Consider the following 21,566-nt stretch of genomic DNA (forward strand, 5'->3'; position numbering starts at 1 on the left):
AGATGTGACTGGAAATGGAAGCAAGGTCTCAAGACTGACAGCCCAAAGGTACTGTCCCAGGGGCTCACTGTATCACCAAAATGAGGACGACGCGTCGATCTAAATGTCACTACACTGAGCTTCGGAACTGCCTCTTGTCAGCTACAAATGAGACAACTCTGACCCGCCATGCCTGGAAAAATAAAACCCTAGCATATCACAGGACTATGAATTTCTCCCACCAAAATGAGCCTCCAAAAACTTCAAATTAATATCTTAGTTAGTATATGAGTAATGAGTTTAATGGTTAGATTTCCCTACTGGTATGTCCGTTCCCACTCCCTCCCCCTGGCCCCCTCCATCCCTGAAATTGTTCTTCAGGTGTGTCTGTCTGTGTGCGTGCATGCGTGTGTGTGTGTGTGTGTGTGTGTGTGTGTGTGTGTGTAGACTGAAGGCAGGATCTGTGAACCACATCCTGTGGCTTCCTCACCTCACCCTCTGTTGCTCCACAGCGAGGCTACTTTTCGCTTACTGTGTCTGAGGTGCACACAAACTCCCACGCAAATTCATTTTCACAACGCCTCCTAGCATGTAGCTGCCCCAGAGTGCTAGAAGTATGGCATGCATTCCTAGCTGTCACGAACCAGATGTGAGATGGACGGACTATTTCTCACATCGGAGCCCCTCCATCCCCGGGTCTGTGTCTAATGACTCCGAGGCACTATCTGCGGTGAAGATGTTAACAGAAGTAGAGAAAGGTGAGCCCAAGTCTGAGGCTGAAGTGCACCTGTTTCAACATCACGTGGCCAATTTCTCCCAGAGAAAATGCTCTTCCCTTAGAACACCACTGAGCTCCACACTCTGCACCTTAGAAAATGGTGTTCTTGGTTCTTAGACAGTTGGTCAGACATGTTCTTCCACAAGATGATCTTCAGGGAGAAATGCACCTGCACCTGCACCATTCTGATACCCTCACAGCACAGACTCGAGGACACAGAGATGGTATTTCCAAAAGCTGTAGCTCTCCATAGCCAGCCACAAGTGACTCAGCCGACAAAAGCCCAGCAAACCTAGAGTGAGAGATGCTGTGTTCCCTGGAAGTCAGAGTCTTCCCTGGCTGTGGCCAGGCCTTTTACTCCTGGTCACTTGGGAGCACCACTAAAGATGCCTAACGATCTGGCATGTAACTTTCTGTGGCAGGGGGACCACTCTTAAACTGTGCTCCTGGGGTTTGGGTGCAGGCTCCCTGGGCACCTGCATCACAGTGAGACCCTAAGGCACAGTAATACGTAGCGCTGTCTTCAAGCCTCACTGGAGCAATCACCAGGTGGAAGGTTCCGTCAGCCTTGCTGTGCTTCACAGAAAATCGACCTTGAACAAAATCTGCATCATGGGACCTGTAGTTATCCCTATAAAGGATGAACTGGAAGGACCCGTCTGGCCTTTTGCGATACCAAAATAAATCAGGATTTGGAGAACTCCCATCAAAAGTGCAGAGCAACGTTACTTTGCTGCCGCTCACCACTGCCTGGTCAAGGGAGCTCTGGGTCAACGTGACGCACAACACATTCTTATCTGTGGAGAGGAAATGAGACAAGAGTAGCGTCTGCATCCCAGACACTGACCAGCTCAGAGGAACTCAACAGAGGGTAGGAATGGACGTCGCAGGCAGAAAATGACTGAACCCTAAGCGTGTAGAAAAAGAGAGCAAGCTTCCAAAGGTCAGAGAGAGGGAAGCAAGGTTCAGTTAGAGAAATAAGCCTCTTACAGGCAAACAAAAGGCTAAGGGTCGTGGCAAGAATCATCCTTTCAGTCGGTGCAGAGACACAACGTGGAGGAGGGCTGCTGGGGTCTCTTTAACCATCATATGGCTTTATACAGGGAAGAGATAGGAGGGAAAGGAGGGGAGGCAGGCAGCCCCTCACATGATTGTCATGTGACTGGATTAACTGAAACTGTGGGGTAAATGCCTCTACCAAGGAACTGTTGTGGTTTGCAGAAATGCTGGTCTTCAAACCATCTAGAACTGATACTTCTGACAGTGAAAATGAATGACTTTTTAAAAAGTAAAGGTGGGGGGAGGGAAAGAGGGAGGCTAGGAAAGAGGGATTAGGGAAGGAAACTATGATTCCCGCAATGGTAGGCTTTGGATATCTAATGTATAAAGTAACTCAATCTCCATGCTTCTGTTCTCTGATCATAGACTAGAACCAGTTTATGGATGACACTTCAAGTAGCCCTGTCTCAGGGCACCTGACATTGTGTACTCACTTTGTAGAACTCGATAAATGGAATGAATGAATGAATGAATGAATGAATGAATGAATGAATGAATGAATAAATAAATAAATAAATAAATTGCATTCAATATGAAAAATAAATTAACTAGTCCCTCTGTTAATGGAACAGGCGGATGGAAAGGTGGTGAAACAAGACCCTAGAAGTCCTTGTTTTTGAAGCTTGAGGTGGGACTTGCTGATCCTGTCAGTGTGCACTACTACTACAGGGATTTCTGTCTCTTGGAACTCTCTACAGCCTACCCTTGGCTATAGCTATAAAGTTACTGCCCCGTCGAGAGCTTGCTGTCAGGTAAACTGCAATGCGTGAGCTACAAGCTTGCTGGGGTACTGTTATGAGACGCCTCATAGGCCTGGGGTGGCTGGAACCCCTGAGCCATCTCCTCTCACCTACTTGCCCCAACAATATGGCTCTCTATGTGAGTCATGATGCTGTATTTGAATCAGAAACACTAACACACTACGGTCCCCACGAGTATCTGCGAAAGGTTCCTTTTCTCCCTTTTCCCTACACCTGCTTTATCAGTAAGACCTGTCCGTACCTCTAAGCATGAGTTTGTGTACGTCTCCAACCCAGCCACCCCCTCAAGCAAATATCTCCATCCTTACAGGGACCACTGCAGTTAGCCCTAACTGGTCGTTTTGCTCAAGACCATCCATTCTCTAGGTGTTTAGAATGCTAACTGCTCCTCTTGTCTGAGTCTCCAAGACCCTGCAAAGTTCTTCCTCTTGCCTCTCACCCAGTCTTAGGAGCACTGCTTGCTCTCTCAGTCTGCCTCAGCTGTAACAGCCTTTCTTGCCATCCATCCGTCTTGCTGTTCTAGCTATCAAAACTCTGACCTCGTTCTTCAGTGACCTCAGCTCAGCTCAGTGTCCCTGGCCGCTCTGATTTGTTACTTACTCATTGCTACCCTTGAGTACATCTCTGTTGAAAATTTCCCTCAGCCTGATGCCAGATTTGTAGTATAATAATAATAATAATAATAATAATAATAATAATAATAATAATAATAAACAATTAAAATAGATGTGCAGTAAAAGAATGCTGCTTCACTAAAGAGTTCACCAGTGGGACTCAGTGGTAGGGTGCTTGCCTAGCATACATGAGGCTGTGGGCTCCATCTCCAGGGGAAAAGGGGAAAAAAAGAGAGAGAGAAAAGAAAAAGGAAGAGTGACAAAAATACAAGAGAGCAGTCAATGGTTACCTCAAATGAGTGGTAGCTAAAGTTTTCCTAATGTCTGGAACACGCCATATTTGGGGCATCACTGTGCATTTCTTAAAAAAGAAATATTCATTGTTTATTTGGAATTCAACTTTCACTTGAATTCCTGAATCATGTCTGGCAATCATGGCCATGGAGAGTTCTCAAAACAAATACCACCTGGGCCAGCAACCCAATGTGAGCTTCCACAAGGATGATGCCCTGGATGTTGAAGAGGAAAATTCAGAGCAGAGGGGCTGCCCACCTTCTCAGAGGCTACCACTTGGAAGAATCCTTGCACACACCCAGCTCCTGCTGACAGAAGTAATTTTCAGAGCTTCCAGGTCCCCCAGCTCACCCCTGAACAAAACCATTTTCTTGATGAATGGCTGGCTACTCCTCTTCCTATTGCCCAACTTCAGGGACATCTGACCACACACAAGAACACAGGCATGGACCTCACAGGCCATCACACAGGACACATGCAGCCAGGTCACATTGATGCTGAATGCTATGCCAGTGGTGTAAGTGACATCTCTCAGCTCCGGTGTCCTAGTTTTTCCTGAAAGGCATTCTTCAGAAAGGGCACTTCTGAGGAGGTCACACAGAAAGCCGGCTAGGCTTCTGCAGACAGTCTGCCAGGTCTATACCACCTCCAGCACCTACTTCTCAAACATAAGATTAATACAGCCCTAAGGGCATTGTTCTCAGAACTATTCAGAGAGAAGATATTAATTAAATATGAAAACATGGCTGCTAAATCTAGCTAAAGATTTGTCCTATCAATCAACAGTTTAAAAAAAGTCTAAAGACAATACCATTCACATTTTCAAAGATGTGTGTGGGTGTGTATGTGTGTGTGTGTGTGTGTGTGTGTGTGTGTGTGTGTGTGTGTGTGTGTGCTTGAACACACTCAAATGTGTTGTTCACAAATCACACCTTTTTCACGTTTCTTCAAAGATATGTGTGTGTGTGTGTGTGTGTGTGTGTTTCAACATACTAGCATGTGTTGTTCACAAACCACAACATACATGTAAGGCCAGAGAGCAGCTTGCAGGATTCTCTTGGCTCCTTCTACTTGTAGATCTGGGGATAGAACCCTAGCCATCAGGCTTGGTAGCAGGGGCCTTGACATGCTGAGTTATCTCACTAGCCCAAAACTTCTTATCTTTATGCTGTCAGTGATGTGAACACATGGTCATAGAGCACTGTGCTCCCCTGAGATTTGAGCCAACTATGTTCTTCCAAAATCCAAATAATCTGGCGAACATGGAAACCAGTCTTTATGCCCACTGTTCTTATGCCTTCTAAAGGTTGCAACTTGTATATGAAGGAGTGAGTCCAAAGCTCTGTCGAGGTCTTGTAGCCCACTGCTGACTTAATGCCCTCAAGAGCTCTAACCGTCTCCCTAGTGCATTGCTATCTGCAGCCTGAGCAGCTCTCAGGGCGCTGGAAGTCGTCAGGCACCATCAGCAACCTAAAAACCAGGACTGACTTTCATTAGCTTTAAACCACCACTCAAGAGGGGTAAACAAACCTCCTTCATCCTTCGGCCTGAGTCTTGATAACCGCTGTTACTAAAATAGAAAGAATGCAAGACCCAGAAGACAGAGAGAAGGGCTGCAAAAATGCTATCTTCTGGCTGTGACATGGCCATTGTAATCAGGAAGTGAACAGCTACAGTTGCCTGCACTGGGCCTGCCCAAGCCTGGACTTAGTCATGATGTTTAAGGAGGGAGCTCCTAGGGTCCTACCTCTACTGAACTATTGGATAATGGATCTGGGGAGGGTTGTCTTCATATGTGTACCCAGCAGTCATCCTACCAGACTCCATTGAATAGCTGCATACCCATAGTCACACAGATGGCCCTGGCTCTACTCAGTGGAGCAGCAAACTAAACACAAAGTTATAACCATAGGAAAGGGACCCATAAGGCAGAAGGGGGATGACTGGAGGAGGAGAAAGACAGAGAATGCAAGGTAAAGGAAATCAGAATGCATTATAGACATGTATGAAACTGTCAAAGAACAAGTGTAGTCAATAAAACAGGGGAGAGATTTTCTTCCTTCCAGAGTCCTTTGAGCCGGGTGACTTTGTTTTTTGACCTTGCAGCGCCCCCTGCTGCTCTAACTAGCCCATCTCCATAAACAAGTCATACTGGAGCTCAAAAGCAAAAAAATAGGTCAAAGTAGGAAAACACTCTCTTTCACAGCTGCTCTCAAAGCTGCTTTCTATCCCCATCCCCTGTCATCCCTGAGACTGACACCTGCTTCTGTATTGGTCCTGTGGGCCTATTCTTCAACAGTCACCAAAAGAAAACAGACTTCAAGGGTAAGAGATAGTACTCTAAGAGACTCAGAGAAGTGAATGTTTTGCCTACAAAATGCTTAATGCCACAGTCAAGAAGAGTTGAATTTTATCTTTGATGGATACAGGATACTAGCTATATTGTGGAATACTCAAATATATGTCTAAAAGGGAAGTCTCAGATGCATCTGAAATGTGTGGCTGTGGGCCAAGTGTCCAGAAAAGAGTTTTGACATCACTGTCTTCCTGTGGCACCTTCCATTTCAAGATGCCTGGGGACAAGCTGTCTGAGTGGATACCAAGAAGTACACCAAGGAAAGACAAGGACCAGCACATCTCTGGACAGAGACAATGTAAAGGCTCCTGCTTTGAGGGAAGACCTTGCAGACTTGGGCAAGAATAAGGATGAAGAACTCTACCATGATGTTTTCCTAGTGCCACCTAGAGCTAGGGGACATTCTACTATGTCACTGATGCTTCCTCCAGAGCAGCCTGTGGGAAGAATAGCCCTGGTCCAACCAAGTCAGCGATTCCTTATAATGGGGCTGTAACTGACTCCCGCAGGTCAGAATTCTCAGCCATCTGTGGGATCTGTCCCACAGTTGTTCTTCTGATCAGCAAGACCCATCGGGTTACATCTCAGTTATCAAGAGCTGACAATTGGTAATGGCTCCCTGGAGCACACTGGTAAGAAGCATTCTTGGGTTTCATCTATTCTTAGATGGAAAGAGAGCTCTTCTATTCACACTCTGGGGGACTGAGAGGAGAAGGCAGGACCACACTATCATGTATTTATCTTCTATGTATGAGACGTCCTTCCCTCTAATAAGTCCTGCAGAGAGACTAATCAGAGCCAACTCTCTGTTGGATCATCATTTTGGTAAAGGGCGAGTTTTTCCATCTCTGTCTTTTCCTTGGCTTCCCTGGGTATCCCATGGGCCATTTCCCTTGCTGTCAACTGTTATTGCCTAAGGCATTGGAAATAAATGAAGGACTTTTATTTCTCATTTGCCATGTCCTTCTTCACGGTGCCATACCCACTATTTAAGAGGGAGACTCATTCCCTGGGCCAACCAATAACTACTGTAGGGAGAGATAGCCCAGGAAAAGTCCTGCTCTCTTATGGCATGTGTAGGGAGAAGCAGAAGGCAGTATACTGTATTAGGACCCAAAAGTCCTAAATTCTTAATCCTAGCTATGATTCAAACCAACCTACAGGACCTTGAGTAAATTTGTCTTTACCTTCGCAGTGAGTAATTTGCACTTAGCGATCCCTTTCAGGTCCTCCAGAGTCCCACTGTATAGAACAATGGTGCTGACCCAAGACTTAAGAGTTTGTGTCACCGAGCACATGTTCCTTGAATTCTCCCACTGCCCAGCAAGACGAGAAAGGAAAGCATGTTTCTCTATTGGAGGATAACAGAATGATGTCTTGGTTTAATGTGTGCAACTCGTCAGAGCCTGGAGGTCCACGTCCAGATGCCAACTTGAAATCCAGTTATTACTGCATCTGGAGAGAGAGGAGTGCTGGAAACAGCCTTTGGCAAAGCCATCAATTCGGAAGCAAAAAAAAAGCTGCCTGGTGTGATAAGATTTTTGAAATCTTATTTATCATCTTTGTCCTAAAATGAACTCTTCTCCCCCCTACTTCTCCTCCAAAAGAAGAAAGAAAGGCAGTCCCTTCTCGGGGTATCTCTTTCTAGTGAGGAAAGAGCAAAGTCAATGCCTTTGAACCTCGCTGACAGGGCGGGTTTTTGTAAAGGTGTTCACTCCTGTGGGTACCGAATTGATAGGAAATTGGCATTTTTTGGAGCCATGACTGGAAGACTCATGAAACTCAGCAAGTAATGTCTGACAGAAATATATTTTTTTGAAAATTGTTGGAGAGAAATGGAAGTGTTCCTTAAGGAATCGTAACAAAATATGGATATTTAACATAATTCAACTTAAAAAATACTTGCTAACAACCTACATCTTTCTCACGGATCATCCACACCGATTTCTAAGAAGCCATTGTTAATGTCCCAAGAGACAAAGGTTTTGGATGAACAGTCGTGGACTTCATCATGAGCCCAGGACATAGTTTAGCAGTAGCCCTGAGTGATGTGGCTTCAGAAAGAAAAAAATGTGCATCATATGGGTAACCTTCAATACCAGGTAATTAACAGTGTTCTTTCTGACTGGCTCTGGCATGTGTTTACTGACTTTGTAGGTAGAGTTATGTCCCCAGTTGCATGTTTTCCTAAGCTGAAGTCCACAGAGCGTCTGAAAAATGGTATTTCTAATGGTGAGCACCGAGTACCCAAGGGAGTACTCTGTGTCTTCATGTAGTGGAAAGGAAAGCTTGATCTCCCTCTGTACTTTATGACCCTCAGGGCTTTCCTTCTCTGTTCTGGGTCAGTGGGAAGGCACCAAGCGTTGCCTTCTTATCTATAGAACAAAATGGGCAAGAAACCGCCTAGTGGGTTTCCGGAAATAGACTCTCCAATCCTTGTAAAACCAGAGACAAAATCTGGAACATCCTGAAGTGCTTGGCTTGTCCCACTCGTGGCCTGCATCTTGGCCTGCACTTAGTAAAGAGAGATAGTCTCAAATGACATTCAAGATACTGCCTTCCACTCCTGATTAATCTCACACTGGCCTGGAGTGTGTGAGGCAAGTGTCCCTGCCCCACTCTAAGGATCGGGACCCAGCACTCCGTAAGCAGCACGAAGTAACTCTACTTTAGAAGGGAACTTAGTCGCTCTTCAGCCCACTGAGCCTCGCTCCGAGGAGCCTTGGCAGACCTCAGTGGGAGCACCCGGGCCTGGAGCCCTGGAGCACCGCGGCACAGCGAAATGCCCTCTCCAATGAGAGGAAGCTGGGAGGTCAGTTTGGAGTCTGGGATGCAAGGACAGACAGCGGGTTCTACTAAAAAGAGGAGATAAAACTACGTTTGCAACCGGAGGGCATGAAACTTAGGAAGAACGGTGTTTAAACCAAAGGTGTCGGTTTGTTGGCTGGGTTTGAATTATCTGGATTCCTTTTAGAAAATATACCTCTCCCTGAGGATTTGGTTCCAAAATTTCGACTTCAGACTTCTAAGAAGATCAAACACACGGGCAGATGGTAGGTTGGGAAACACCATTTCCCAGTATGCTAAGTAGAGACCTACTTTTCCTTTTCCTTTTTTTTTTTTTTTTTTAACTTTGTGTTTGATTTTGTTTAGGAGATGAGGAGAATTAGATGAGCCAGGGGGTAAAAAAGGCACAGCATTTTTTTGAATAAATTAAACCCAGGAATGCAAACGAAAAACTCAACAGCTTAGAAAGTCCTTAATGATCGCCTAATGCTTTAATTTTGCAAATAAGGACAGTGAAACTCAGAGATGTAGTGAAGTTAGTTGCTCAAAGTCACACACAGATGAGACCAATATCAAGGTCCAGGGCAAAGCCAAGATGACCTGCCCGGAGCCAATGCAGGGAAACAGAGCAAGCCTCCTCACGGCCGCTACTTGTGAACATTTACACAAGCGTTAGCCAAAATAAAATGTCAGGTTCCAAAAAGAGTTAAGACCACTGTGTGCTGGTCAGGGATGGGAGAGGCTATGGAAACATGGAGAATAACTGACCCAGGGCACCAACTGAACTTGCTAACAGAAGAAAGGAGCAGCTGTCTGCAGGAGCAATAAAGGCAAAAGCCTATGTGCAACACTAGTCTTGCCTTCAGATACTGACCAGAACTATCAAACACTGCCATTGACCCTGCAAAGCTGACTTGTTTCCCAGTGGAACTTAAGTCAGGTGAGAGCGCATGATGCAATGGCTTTGGACCATGGATGACATACATAGAATTAGCTTACAAAGCCTTCCAGCATCTAAAAGTAAAAATCTAATCTCTAGACTCTGTCTCCATCCCAGTACCCCAGAATACCTGAAAGAATGGTATCACTTATTCCTATTCTGAAACTCGCACAGTGGAGGAAACTTGTAGTCCTTGGGAGCTCTGCAAAGCTGTGCTCATTAAGTTGATGCCACAGGTTTTTGCAAAGCCCTTCAGCACAGTGCCCAGCAGGGCACTGGGTCTAAGCTGTCATTTGGGAAGGGAACGAAGCTCACAGTGAGTCTAGGTAAGTGTGAGACGAGCTAACTGTCTTTCTAAATGTGATTTGAGGGGTTTTTTTCTACTACAGAACTGATGGACATGTGGCTCCTTGCCCCATGTCTGCCAAAATTCAAGTCCTGTCAGGCTAAAAGAAAGTACCTGGAGTGGATAAAGCTTTGTCCAAATTCCCACAGAATCACTTAAACCATCCTTCTACCCCATAAAACTGTCTGGCAACTCTTCCTTGTTTTTAATGCAATTCTGCTTTCCAAGTAAAGAGATGGGTTTATAATTCTACAATCTTACATGGATTTCCAAACTTTTAGGTCTTTATTTTTAAAGAAGAGAACGTGCAATGCACCTGACTTGGAGGAAAATACTAACGGGAGTTTACTTGCTCTGTGCTTCCTACCACACTGCAAGTTCAAGACCAGCCTGGTCTAGATTGTTAGCTCCAGGCTAGCCAGCACTATATAGGGAGACCCAGTCACAGAAAGAAAAAAATGAACCCTAAAAGAATAAAATTAAATTTAAAAAAAAAAGAAGAAAGGAAGGAAGGAAGGAAGGAAGGAAGAAAAGACAGACTCAAAACTTAGTTTATTACATTCAAATACTGAAATAAGTGCTTACTAGTGAAAAGGTTGTGTCTGGGGGAAAGCCACTGGCACTTTGTTCTCTGTAGTAATAAAAGCCAGTGCTACAGAAGTGTGTCTCACAGACAGCCCAGGACTGACCAAACAGACCACTGCCATCCAGTCATAAATATCTACTCCCTATAGCAGCATTGACAAGCTGTCACCATTCTCACATTTTACAAATGGGGAAACTGAGATTAAAGCACTTGCCCATCTAATAGGCTCTTGGGTAAAAGCACAGTCATATATTTTTTTATTGTTTCATTCATGAGTAGCTATATAATTGCACAATTGCATAGCACCATGACCTTTGTCCTTTCCCTGGGAGACTTGCTGGGGCTCTGGCTCCTAGCAGTTAGCAGAAGAGTCTACATAGTATTTGTAAGACCGTGTGTGGGTGTGTGAATCAAGGAGGATCTCAGAAGCTCATCTTTGGGGAAGGGACAAAACTGACAGTGAGCTTATGTAAGTTGTTACCCTAGTTTCTTTCATTTACTCTTTTATTAATCTAATTTATTAAGTTTTAACTTCTAATATTGCAAGTTTCACCCTGGAACCCTGATATGCAAATTTTCTATTCTGTCTTACCACCTAAGTCCATACCACAGCAGTCTCATTAACTGATTCCAATCCAAACAATGACTGGAATATTACTGCAACACACAGGGCACTGCTAGTGACCCCACATGCTATTTACCTGTGAGGCATGATGAGACTCACACGGGACCAGTATACCAGGAGTCAGGCTACTGTACACGTGATAGATATATATATAGATATGTATATAGATAGATATAGATATAGATATAGATATAGATATAGATATAGATATAGATAGATATATTACAAATGGTGGGATCTTCCATGGAACTAAAAGAAAATCAAGTGACTCTTTGTGCTTCTGTTTTTCCTTCTTATAAAATGGTAGAGAGTGAAGAGGAATTTAGACACGGATAGAGGGGATGGATGCTAACCTGTTCCCAGAAAAGTGACCATAACCTCAAGGAAAGGGAAGGCCTAAGATAGTCCAAAAATCCCACCACTGCTCCTCATTGTATAATGCTGGCTTCATCGGGGAGGATTCTAGACCAACAAGCAAATGTCAAAGCTTAGGGGAAGTTTGGACAACTGAGTTTTTGTAGAGTCATATGTCATTGTGTGACTACGGAGCCAATAATAAGCTGACATTTGGGAAAGGAACGACTCTGAGCGTTATACCAGGTACGTTTGGATGGCAGCTACTTGTTTTTAAACATAAGCCATCACCTTCAAATGAGGAACAACTGCGTTGTCCACTCATTAGCATCTTCCACTGTGTTTCTATCTGGTCACGATGGCACTGTGGGCAGCCCCCAATAAGAGAGCCTTTAAGACTGTTGTCAACGCCTTCGGGCACTTGGAAATGTTAAGTCTGTTTCTGTTAATGGGATTGTGTCTGACTAATGGCTGCTGAACTGAAGTTTTAATATTCGGGAGCAAAATGCATCTAGAATGGAGGGAGAGAGAGGAGAATACAGGCTGGACCCAAGGTCATGATGGTCGGAGCATGGGCGACCTGACCCAAGAGGAGACAGCGAGGTGCATGCTGGTCACTGAATGATCACCTTGCTCTAACATTCTTGACTAGCCAAGGCTTCTATGTGGGAACAATTAGGAAATGAGCTATCTGGACTCTGTAACGAGAACTCTTAGAACAGAGCTAGTTAGGTAAAGTTCTGTAAGATCCTTTGGTGACTGACAGTGATGAAAAGCTGATATTTAGGGTAGTGGTAACATTCAAAGCAAATTTCAAATGAGTCAAAAGGACCATGAGCTTCTAAACTATGCCCCCCCCATGGCGCTTGGTGCCGTGTTCTAACTGGGTCCTCCCGGAATGTTTGCACCCTTGCCTGGACTGAGTTCCGGCATCAGAGGAGACCCTTTTGTTGCTCTCTCGATGGTGTGTTCTTGCTGACAAACTGGCCACTAAGCTTGCAAGTATAAAAAGGATTCTTAGGCCACGTGTGTTAATGACCTCCTCGTCATCCCACGAGGCTCAGAGGGAGGTTTTGCACTCACCCTCACCATTCACAGAACAAACCTAATTTCGATTAACTTCAGTGTCACTGAAATTTCGCTTTGTGAGACAATTTCCATTTTCTACATGAATGGAAACCTGTCCCTAACAATGATTTGGGGTTAACATTGCCTCACAATTCCAGAATACTAGCTACCCAACTGGGTCTCTCAAAGTAAATCCATTTGCATGGCTGAATTCTTATCTACATTAGAAAGGCCAGAATCAGAAGGTCCCCATAAGCAGTCTGCTGCCTTCATTTGACTTTCCCAAAGTTCCTCAGGCTTAAAACAGTATAAACTGAAAGCTATTTCCATGCTGGCCTAGGTCTCCAGGGCCTCAAGGTGTAGGCATCTCAGCTGCTACATTTCCAGACTGGTTTGGCTATTTAGAGCTCTCCAAACACTAGAAATGTAATGAGAATAAAAAATTATATATATATGTATACACACACACACACACACACACACACACACACACCTCTATTTTATTTATAATTCTCATACTTCTCAAGGAACTGTTTTAAATTCTTTCTCAATAGTGTTACAGTCTCCTTTCTCTTGGTCCCTTTAACTTTATGAGGTGTGTGAAGATGAAATATCCATTGAGGTTCAAAAAACATTCCTGAGATCTACCTTAATCTTTCCCTGCCAGAGGGGTTCAAAAAAAAAAAAAAAGATAGGAAACTGACATTTGAGAAGTAGATTAAAGAGGAAATCCAAATTAATCCCGAGGAACGATTCTCAGTAGATAGCTCCTTCGACAGAGCCTGTCAACACCACAAGCCTCCTTGCCCAGTTGTCTGGACGGCCTGGAACAGTCATAATGATGTTCATCCCAGACCTGTCTTGAGCAGAAATGTCCGTCTCTAGCCCCAAAAAGTCCTTGTGATTTGTTTTGCTTCGGGTAGTTTGTCATTCTGCACAGTGTTCTGGAAGTAATAGAAAAGTGCATTAGGGAGCTCCCAAAATGGAAATTTAGATTGTAAATATATGACCACGATAAATAGACAGCAAGGAAAATGATGAAGCGATTAGAAACTTAGTACATTTCTCTAACCTAAAGGGGCGTTTCTATAAATAGTTTGAAGCTATCAAAGAGGGGCAGGAGGAGTGGGGGAGAGAGACGGGCAAACCGATTGTCTCCTAATCCCCTCATGTCGCACAACTAGAAACTGAGCGGAGAGGGATGCCTTGTCTTCTGTCAAGACTAGAGGGCATGTGCGAAGTGTCCTCTGGGGTTGACTTTGAAGAGAGCTCCCTGTTAGTGGCGATCCTGACAATGAGGCTGTGGGGTTTGGCGGGGAGGGGGATGAAGGGCGTTGAGAAATAAAATCCACCTAAGCACAGAGCGGCAAGAGGATTTCTGGGAACAGGCTTCTCCCTGGCTTCTCCGTGAACCTTTTAACCTTTTCTGTCTTAGAGCTGAGTACTGGGTCCCTGAAGTGGAGACCCAAGAGTTGGTCCAAAAACTTTAAGTAGGAAGCCAGCTTAACTTCACTGGGGAGACTTTTAAGTGTGAAGATTCTTTTAATCCAGCTGTTTTATGGAAAGCTCTGTAAGGGCTGGATGAAAGGGTGAGAGGAAAAAAGTTAAAATCTATGAAAGGAAAGAAATAAAGACATTAAATGTCCGACAAAGAGCCCAAAATACCTGATGTATGTCCACAACTGGCAATGGAGACATTGTGAGGGACAAAGGGGCAAGAGGAAGGGACGCAACTGTACCCCTGTCTGGTTTTCTGAGGCTCCTGTCGTTTTTCCACAGCAGACCTGACTGCTGGGAACCTGCCGGGCTCCCCCAACAGAGAGGAAAGAGGCTTGTGGGACCAGAAACCGGGGAGTTGATTGTATGCAACTTCAATAAACAGCAGAGAAATAGTGACCCCAAAAGTACAATAAACTAGAAACTGCACGGATACCAAGCCGGAGAAAACAATTAGGAAGGGAGTGGCGTACCGAAATGAAGAAGGTGGCTTAGTCATAAAAAGCGCAATTAAAAATTTTATTTAAGACTAGAGATATAGGTACAGATATAGAGATTTCAAGTTTATATATCATCACCCTCCATTGGCCTCTCAAAGCCCAGATCTTACCTGCTGCGCTTCTCCCAGGCTTGTTCTCAAAAAATCTGCTAACTTGTAGTTTAGGGCGAAGATGAGAACAACAGGGCCCTGCTACAGGAACAGCCCTGGTCCTGTTTTTGTAAAGCCTCCCCAGGCTGTGGGGACAGGAAGTACCAGCTACAAACTGACATTTGGGAAAGGAACTCTCTTAACTGTGAATCCAAGTAAGTATTGCGGGAACGGCACAGGGGGGCATTCGGGCAATTCTCATTCCAAGCATTGCCCCTCCAAAGCATCCCAGCTTAGCTTCTAAATCTGAGCGGATTTATTACAGAGAGGTGGTCCCCAACGCCACTGTACAAAGACTAAATTGCCTCTAGCCAATGATAGCCCAATTATTCATCTTAAATGAGATCTTTGGTACAGGGAGGCAAATTGAATACAGGATCCAGAGGGATGAAGCTCAGGCCAGAAAGGATTTTCTAGAAAGAATGAAAGGAAATTGGCATGTTGTGACTATGCAAATTTAGTGGGTCAAAAATAATGTAGATACTAAAACTTCCCCCAAATGAGGAGGGACCCTGTAATTTCATTAACTAGTGATGGGAATTCTAAAGATTTTTTTTTTAACCTTCTCATTCTTTCTCTTAAAGGAACTGTTCTCAGTTCCTCCTAGAGCACTTGAGGTCTCTACAACAGAGACTGTTGGGAATCACTGGGGAAGAGCACTTAACCCCTTTTATCTTCTTGCTAACAAAGTTAATGATTCAGGTTGTGATTGTGTTCACCTGAGACTGGAGAGATCTGTCTTTCCTCTTAGTTGGGAGAGCCGAGCAGAGGCAGTCTCTGCTTCACATACAATGCTGCCCCTCCCTAGTTAGGATGTGTGCGTACGGAAACAGGTAAAATCGTTATAGAAAAGTCACCGTGGTTGCTATTGAGACACTTTTTTTTTTTTTTAAAAAAGATCTGTGTTGCCGGTGGATTTTGAGAATATACTTCAAGACTGACCTGTTCTAAAATCCAGCTAAAGTGAAAATAGGAAAACTTTGAAGGGCACGAGTCTCCTTTCTGATATAAGTGGAGCACCCTGGAGGCTGCATAAAAGCCAGATTCCTGGTTTCATTTATTCAGCACTGTCTTCTGTGATCAAGAGAAGAGTCACACTGGAGTGAGGGTGTTAAGAAACAGGCCCAGGCAAACCTCTTAAAAGGACCTGCTCCAGGAAAGGGACGCCAGGGAATGATTCAGGGTAAGATGTACTGAGGCAGGAGGCAACAGTGAAGTTCTCTGGCACACAGCTTACCACAGTCTGGGATGCACCCAGGCTGCAGAGAGCGTACCACATGGTTGATGCACTGCCCAACAGGAGCAGAATCGGCCCATGTGGCTATCTGGCTATCTGGCTTATTTCTATATGACTATAGAGATAAGAAACAAACATGGCGCTGTCAAACTGCAAGCATTCCTGTGCTTATCAAGCAGGACGCCTCAGTGGGCACACAAGGCTGGGGACCAGGCAGTAGGTATTAACTTTTGCTGTCTTACAAGAAATACATTAGGGCAGAATTCTGTGCTGGGTTTTCCAGAATGGAAAAGCCAAGACACCCTCTCAGCTCTTCATTGGCTTCTTTGGAGCCTGAGGTTTTATAAAAGCTTCCACACTTTATGATGTTGGTAAACCAGTCTAGTCATGCAAAGGAAACAGCTGTGAAAGCCAGGCAATCCTCCAGGCACCCTGGACCATCACTGCATGCAAGGTTCCTCCGTGCAGTGGGCTTTTTCTTTGCCGTGACTTCAAGGCAAGGCTGGGGTCTAAGAAGTTCTGTTTCCTTCTGTCTACAGACCACAGGTTGTTGCCGTAGCCGCTCTTGGGCACCCACACATCCGAGGGTTTCAGCTAAGAGCAATCATCCTACTTGACTTATGGTCTATAGGTTAATGGAGAGGGTTTCAGAGAGTAAACAGATAGGAAGGGCTGCGCAAGTCCCTGACTGCTCTGCTCAAAGCAGATGCATACTTCTTAGCCTCTTTGTGCACCCTCCTAATGGCAGTGAGCAAGCTTTAACTCTTGGCTAATAAAAAAATTGCTAAAGGGGCAAATAGAACATCTACCATAAATTTAGTTTTTAAAAACGTTTAAGTTTAAAAGTCAAAATGAATTAAAGGACCAAAGTATGCCGTGGAATAAAACCTCGTGAATTTTGTTCTTTGCAAAGTTCCATGGCATCTAGCCACTAACAAAGCCCCCAGATTCCCATGGCTATGACTGTTAGCACTAGGAACTTCCTGTGTTCAAGGGATGAAGTTTACAGCTCTCTCAAGTAACTCTACAGGAATGTTTCTTTGGGACCCCTCTTATTGTCTCCACTGTAGTGCCAGGTCACACACCTCTGCTGAGATTTCAGGATGCCAATCTTTCCTGGGTTGAGAGTCGTCCCAAAGCAGCTAATTATATTAACAGATAGCTCAGTGTAAGAATAGAGCTCAGAGGTGAGCTTTCCTGTGGGCTGTTGCTTCCGTTCTGTCAGTTCAAGACAGACAGAAAGCAACACTGTGTGGAGGGAGGCTCAGTTCAATATGTCCGGCATTTCCCTATCCTGTGCTGGGGCGAGAAGGGAGCTGAGGAGACAGTGCTTTCTCAAGGCTGGAATCTAAACCTCATCTAATTCTAGTCAGCCTCCAAATGGCGGAACACTCTCCTCCTGTCTCCTCGTAATCAATTCATTGTCATCAGAAATGTGTGACACCTCGAGGGGAGGGAAGGACATGCCTTGAAAACCAAATAGAGAAATCGTCCTGAAAATGATGTTGTAAAATGGAAATGAGACCTTTAGAAGAGAGACACTGAACACGGAAAAACCAGTAAGGCTCATTATGAAACCAGAGGACACAGAGGTGGGGGCGGGCCCTGGATGAAGCCCGTCAGTGTCTCTGAGCCAAATGTAGAAATGGTCTCCTGACCTTCAGAGAATTGTGTTCAGCTTCATAGGCCCAGGCCTTTCTCGGTGAGTTTACTTTCCCTAAAACTAAAAGGTAAAGGTGTCTGTGAGGCCCAGGGTTCCACCTAGTGTCGTCGTAGAGGTATCTGTGATCCTCTAGGTTGCACCTAGGGTTTTTGTAAAGGCCCCTGTCACAGTGCTAACACTGGAGCTGGCACTGGAAAGTTGACGTTTGGACAAGGGACCCTCCTTAGGGTCCATCCAAGTAAGTGAGAAAGGACATGGCACCATGATGGGAATTCTGAGGTGGGATCCCTGGTACCAGGTTTAAGAGGACTGCACAGTGTTTTTGGGCCACGCTTTGCTAAGTAAACTAATGGTTGTTCAAGGTCCTCTGTCATCTGCAGTGCCGATAACTCTCTTCCCTTTGTCAGAATGAAGCTGATCTTGAGAAAGCTAGAATCTTTACCCCTCTCACAGCCTTCCCTGGAAGAGAGGCTCTAACTTTTAGGAGGAGGAGAAGCCCTTGCCAGATGACTCCTGAGAATCCTATCTTACATTTTCCCAGCATCCCTATCAGAAAGGTCTCCCTTACAGCAACCTCAGACTGTTCTTGACCCAGCAAAGGCCATCTCCACTGGTGCCCTCCACATGAAGAGAGATAATCAGAACAGGGTACGAATAGATGTGTCATACATATTCAGTTCGGAAGGGTTTTAAATGAAGCAGAGAAAGAAAACCAGAAATCTGGTTGGGACTATACGGTCTCATATCAAATCCCCCCATGTTCTCTGCATGTATCCGACTTCATCTATTAAGGCAAAACTGCAAAGAGAAAAAGGATGGACAAAAAGGAGTGGCCACTATGTCCATGCCCCATCACCGAAACCACCGGCAAAGGATTACAATTAATTCCAGGATGTCCGATCCGTGGCTCAAAGCCTTTCTTCTCATGGTTCCTTGTATCCTTGCCAATAATTAGAACAGATAGGAAGACTTGGCTCTGGTGAGTTTGCTGTTGGATCCTGCTGGGAAGAGAGGGAGATGTGACTATCTTTTAAGATGCATAAAATTCCTTCTGTCGTTTGTTGTAAAACCTCCCTCTGCAGAGAGATATGAGACAGTGTGGCGAAGCCCATATATGGAAAGAGACACAAGCTGGAGGAGCCCCACTCAATGTCCCCGACATCTTCATTCACTTTCCCACTCCAGGGCTTTTAGATCTTCCTTGTGGGAACCCTGTGGGAGCCAAATAGATACGAATTAAAGACAGCCTGGAGTTTGGATGGTGTAGGTGTTTAGAAATAATAAATTCGATGAATGGCAAGCAGGAGAGGAAACAGTTAAAAGGAAGAAATAGGCTTTTTGGTGTAGCTTGAGAGGGCTGAATCAGGAGTTGGGTAACAGAGAACTATAGTTGCTACCCTAGGATCTCCACCAAGGACAGTGTCTTCTCATGAAGAGACATGTGGCCAGCCCTGTGTTGAATCAGCTACTCTTCTGCAGGCAGAGAGCATAGGACAGAGTCTTAGGTATGTGGAGAACATACCTATCATCATGCTTTTTATCTGACCTTAGCAGCACAGAATCACACGAGGTGGGCATGGAGCGAGGCTGTTACCAATACTGCTCTGCTTCAGTGTGGGGCTGTTATCAATGTCTCAAATGTGAAAGGTGTCTTCTAGCGAAGCCTGGTTCTCTTGAGTAGAGTCCAGGTTGTAACAATATTGCTCATTTGTTGTTGTTCTTGATGATGATGATGATGGTGGTGGTGGTGGTGGTGGTGGTGGTGGTGGTGGTGGTGGTGGTGGTGGTGGTATTGATGTTGTTGTTAAGTTTCCCCAAGCCCAGGAGTATGAGTGCCAACACTGAGAACTTGACATTTTTAGCTCGGGATCCAATTGACTGAAATATGCCAATGGGGTCTGAAAGGCCAAGGGTACCTCCGGAGCACAGCCTTTGTTGTTAGCTCTCTGGCACTTGTCATTTCAGCCAAACGCATCCACTTAGAAAGGTCAGCTCCTCATTAGCCAGACAAATGAGAACAACAGGCTGACCAGAGGTAAAGGTGCGGGGAGTCCAGATCTCGGCTCTGGAGAGCCTGGCATTTCTAGCCCTTCAATCACAATGTGCTGGTGAGCCTATGCTGTCTGCAAGAAGGTAGATCGATGAAGCTGAGGACCTGGTGTCACCAGGCTAGCTTAGAGATGGAAATGAGAGACGGAAGGAAATGCTGTTAGGGTAGAGGGATGGATCACAAAGATGAGAGGAGACCAGGGAGCTCGATGTCGCCCTTTAAAACCTGCAGTATGCCAGAGGTTCTAATGCCACCAAGGAGAACTGCATGTACCCTGCGGGTGTCCTGTTATTCCTGACAGAGTCTGTTCAAAATGTGTCCCCTACTCAGACCTCATAGACTGAGCAGGACCTGAGGTGCCTTTTGAAGTTGTATCACGAAAGCCTGGGATCTTTGCTTTGCAAGAAGCATCTGACAGTTTATTGTAAAGGGTTGATTTGCTGTGTAACATCCTCTAACAGCAAGCTGGTGTTTGGGCAGGGGACATCCTTATCAGTCATTCCAAGTAAGTTTGCAAGGCTGCCTGTGGGGCAGTGGTTCTTAACCTTTCTAATACTGGGATCCTTTTATACAATTCTTCATGTTGTGGTGACCCCCAACCACAAAACCATTTTCGTCGCTACTTCATAACTGCAATGTTGCTACTGTTGTGAAACATAATGTAAATCTGATATAGACGGTATCTGGTCTGTGGCCCCTGTGAAAGGGTCCTCCGAGCCCCAAAGGGGTCCAGAACCACTGCTATGGAGTGTGGTAGGTGGGATTCATAGTCATGACTATGGAGCTCGGTGACAGGGTTGATGAGGACGTAAAGTCGAAGAAATTGAGGTCTGTTAACTTGGACTTGAAAAAGAGGTCAATGAAAAGCAAACACACAGGTTTGTCCTTAAATGGTGCCGTGGTGGGTATGGGCCTTGAAAGTGGAAAGGAAAAGACCTGCGGTCCGCTACCACACTCTCACCGTAAATGAGCTAAGCAAGGTGGAGAGAATGCCGGGCGCGGAAGAACTGAGATGTCTGAGAAGTGAGGCGGGGTGGGGGACAGCAGCATGCTAGCCTCAGTCTGGATTAACGTGGGGAGAATGAACTGTTTTAGAAGTTTAATAAAGAAATAAAATCCTCCCCAGAGCCAAGAGATTTCATAAGGAATCCTAGGTTTAAAATGTGTTTTAGAACCGTATGATCAGCAGGAGAGAAATTAAGCCTTAAAAATAAAAGACTAGAAAAGAAAAAAATGTAAATACCCAAGCATAAAAACAAGTGGCCTACACTTAAATTAGACAGGAAGCCACAGCAAAGGCGCATGAGCTGTCCTTCTAATCCCCTCCCAAGAGGAAGCCACCTTCCAGCAGCACAGGGTCACCGGTGCTTTAAGCCCTGGAACTTTCCCCCTCTAATACCCTTGCCAGGTGTCCTTTCAGGGAAAGTGACAACCAGGCTGTCACTCCCCACTTGCCCACACGGGGGGCCCAGGTGTAGACTTTAGCTCTGTCTTCTGCTGGTTTTTGTTGAGGTTCCTATCACGGTGGAACACGGGAAACCAGAAATTGTATTTCGGGAAAGGGACAAGTTTGACCGTCATTCCAAGTAAGTAAAAACAAATTAACAAACAAACAAAAATTCCATCACCATTCTGTAGAATCCTGAACCTGCAGGAGCTATCAAAAGTTTGCTGCTTGGGTTCCCCTGATCCTAGAATGCTCTAGATCATTGCACAGGCCCCTTGTCGTCCCCTAAGGACGATCTATGCCAGGGCAGGTCCTCATTTCTGTGGGGAGGGGAACAGACAACGGACATTTGCAGCAATCGCCTCCTGTCTTGCTCCCATCACCACAGTACACACCTCAGGAGCAGAGGGTAAAGGGATGATTCAACTGAGGCAAGAGGGACAGAAGCCATGTGGGAACACGGGGAACCTTCAGGA

General features: G+C 45.2%; 1 gene segment (V, D, J or C); it reads left to right on the top strand.

Moving 5' to 3' along the window:
* The window catches only part of Trdcl (T cell receptor delta constant like), a 68,624-nt gene extending 67,600 nt beyond the window's left edge, over positions 1–1,024 (top strand). The window contains exon 8 of the C gene segment in view: positions 1–1,024. This exon is cut by the window's left edge and continues 1,698 nt beyond it.
* Positions 1,025–21,566: the final 20,542 nt, after the last annotated feature.

The sequence above is a fragment of the Rattus norvegicus genome, chromosome 15, assembly GCF_021556685.1.
Source record: "Rattus norvegicus strain SHRSP/BbbUtx chromosome 15, alternate assembly SHRSP_T2T, whole genome shotgun sequence".
Lineage (NCBI taxonomy): Eukaryota > Metazoa > Chordata > Mammalia > Rodentia > Muridae > Rattus > Rattus norvegicus.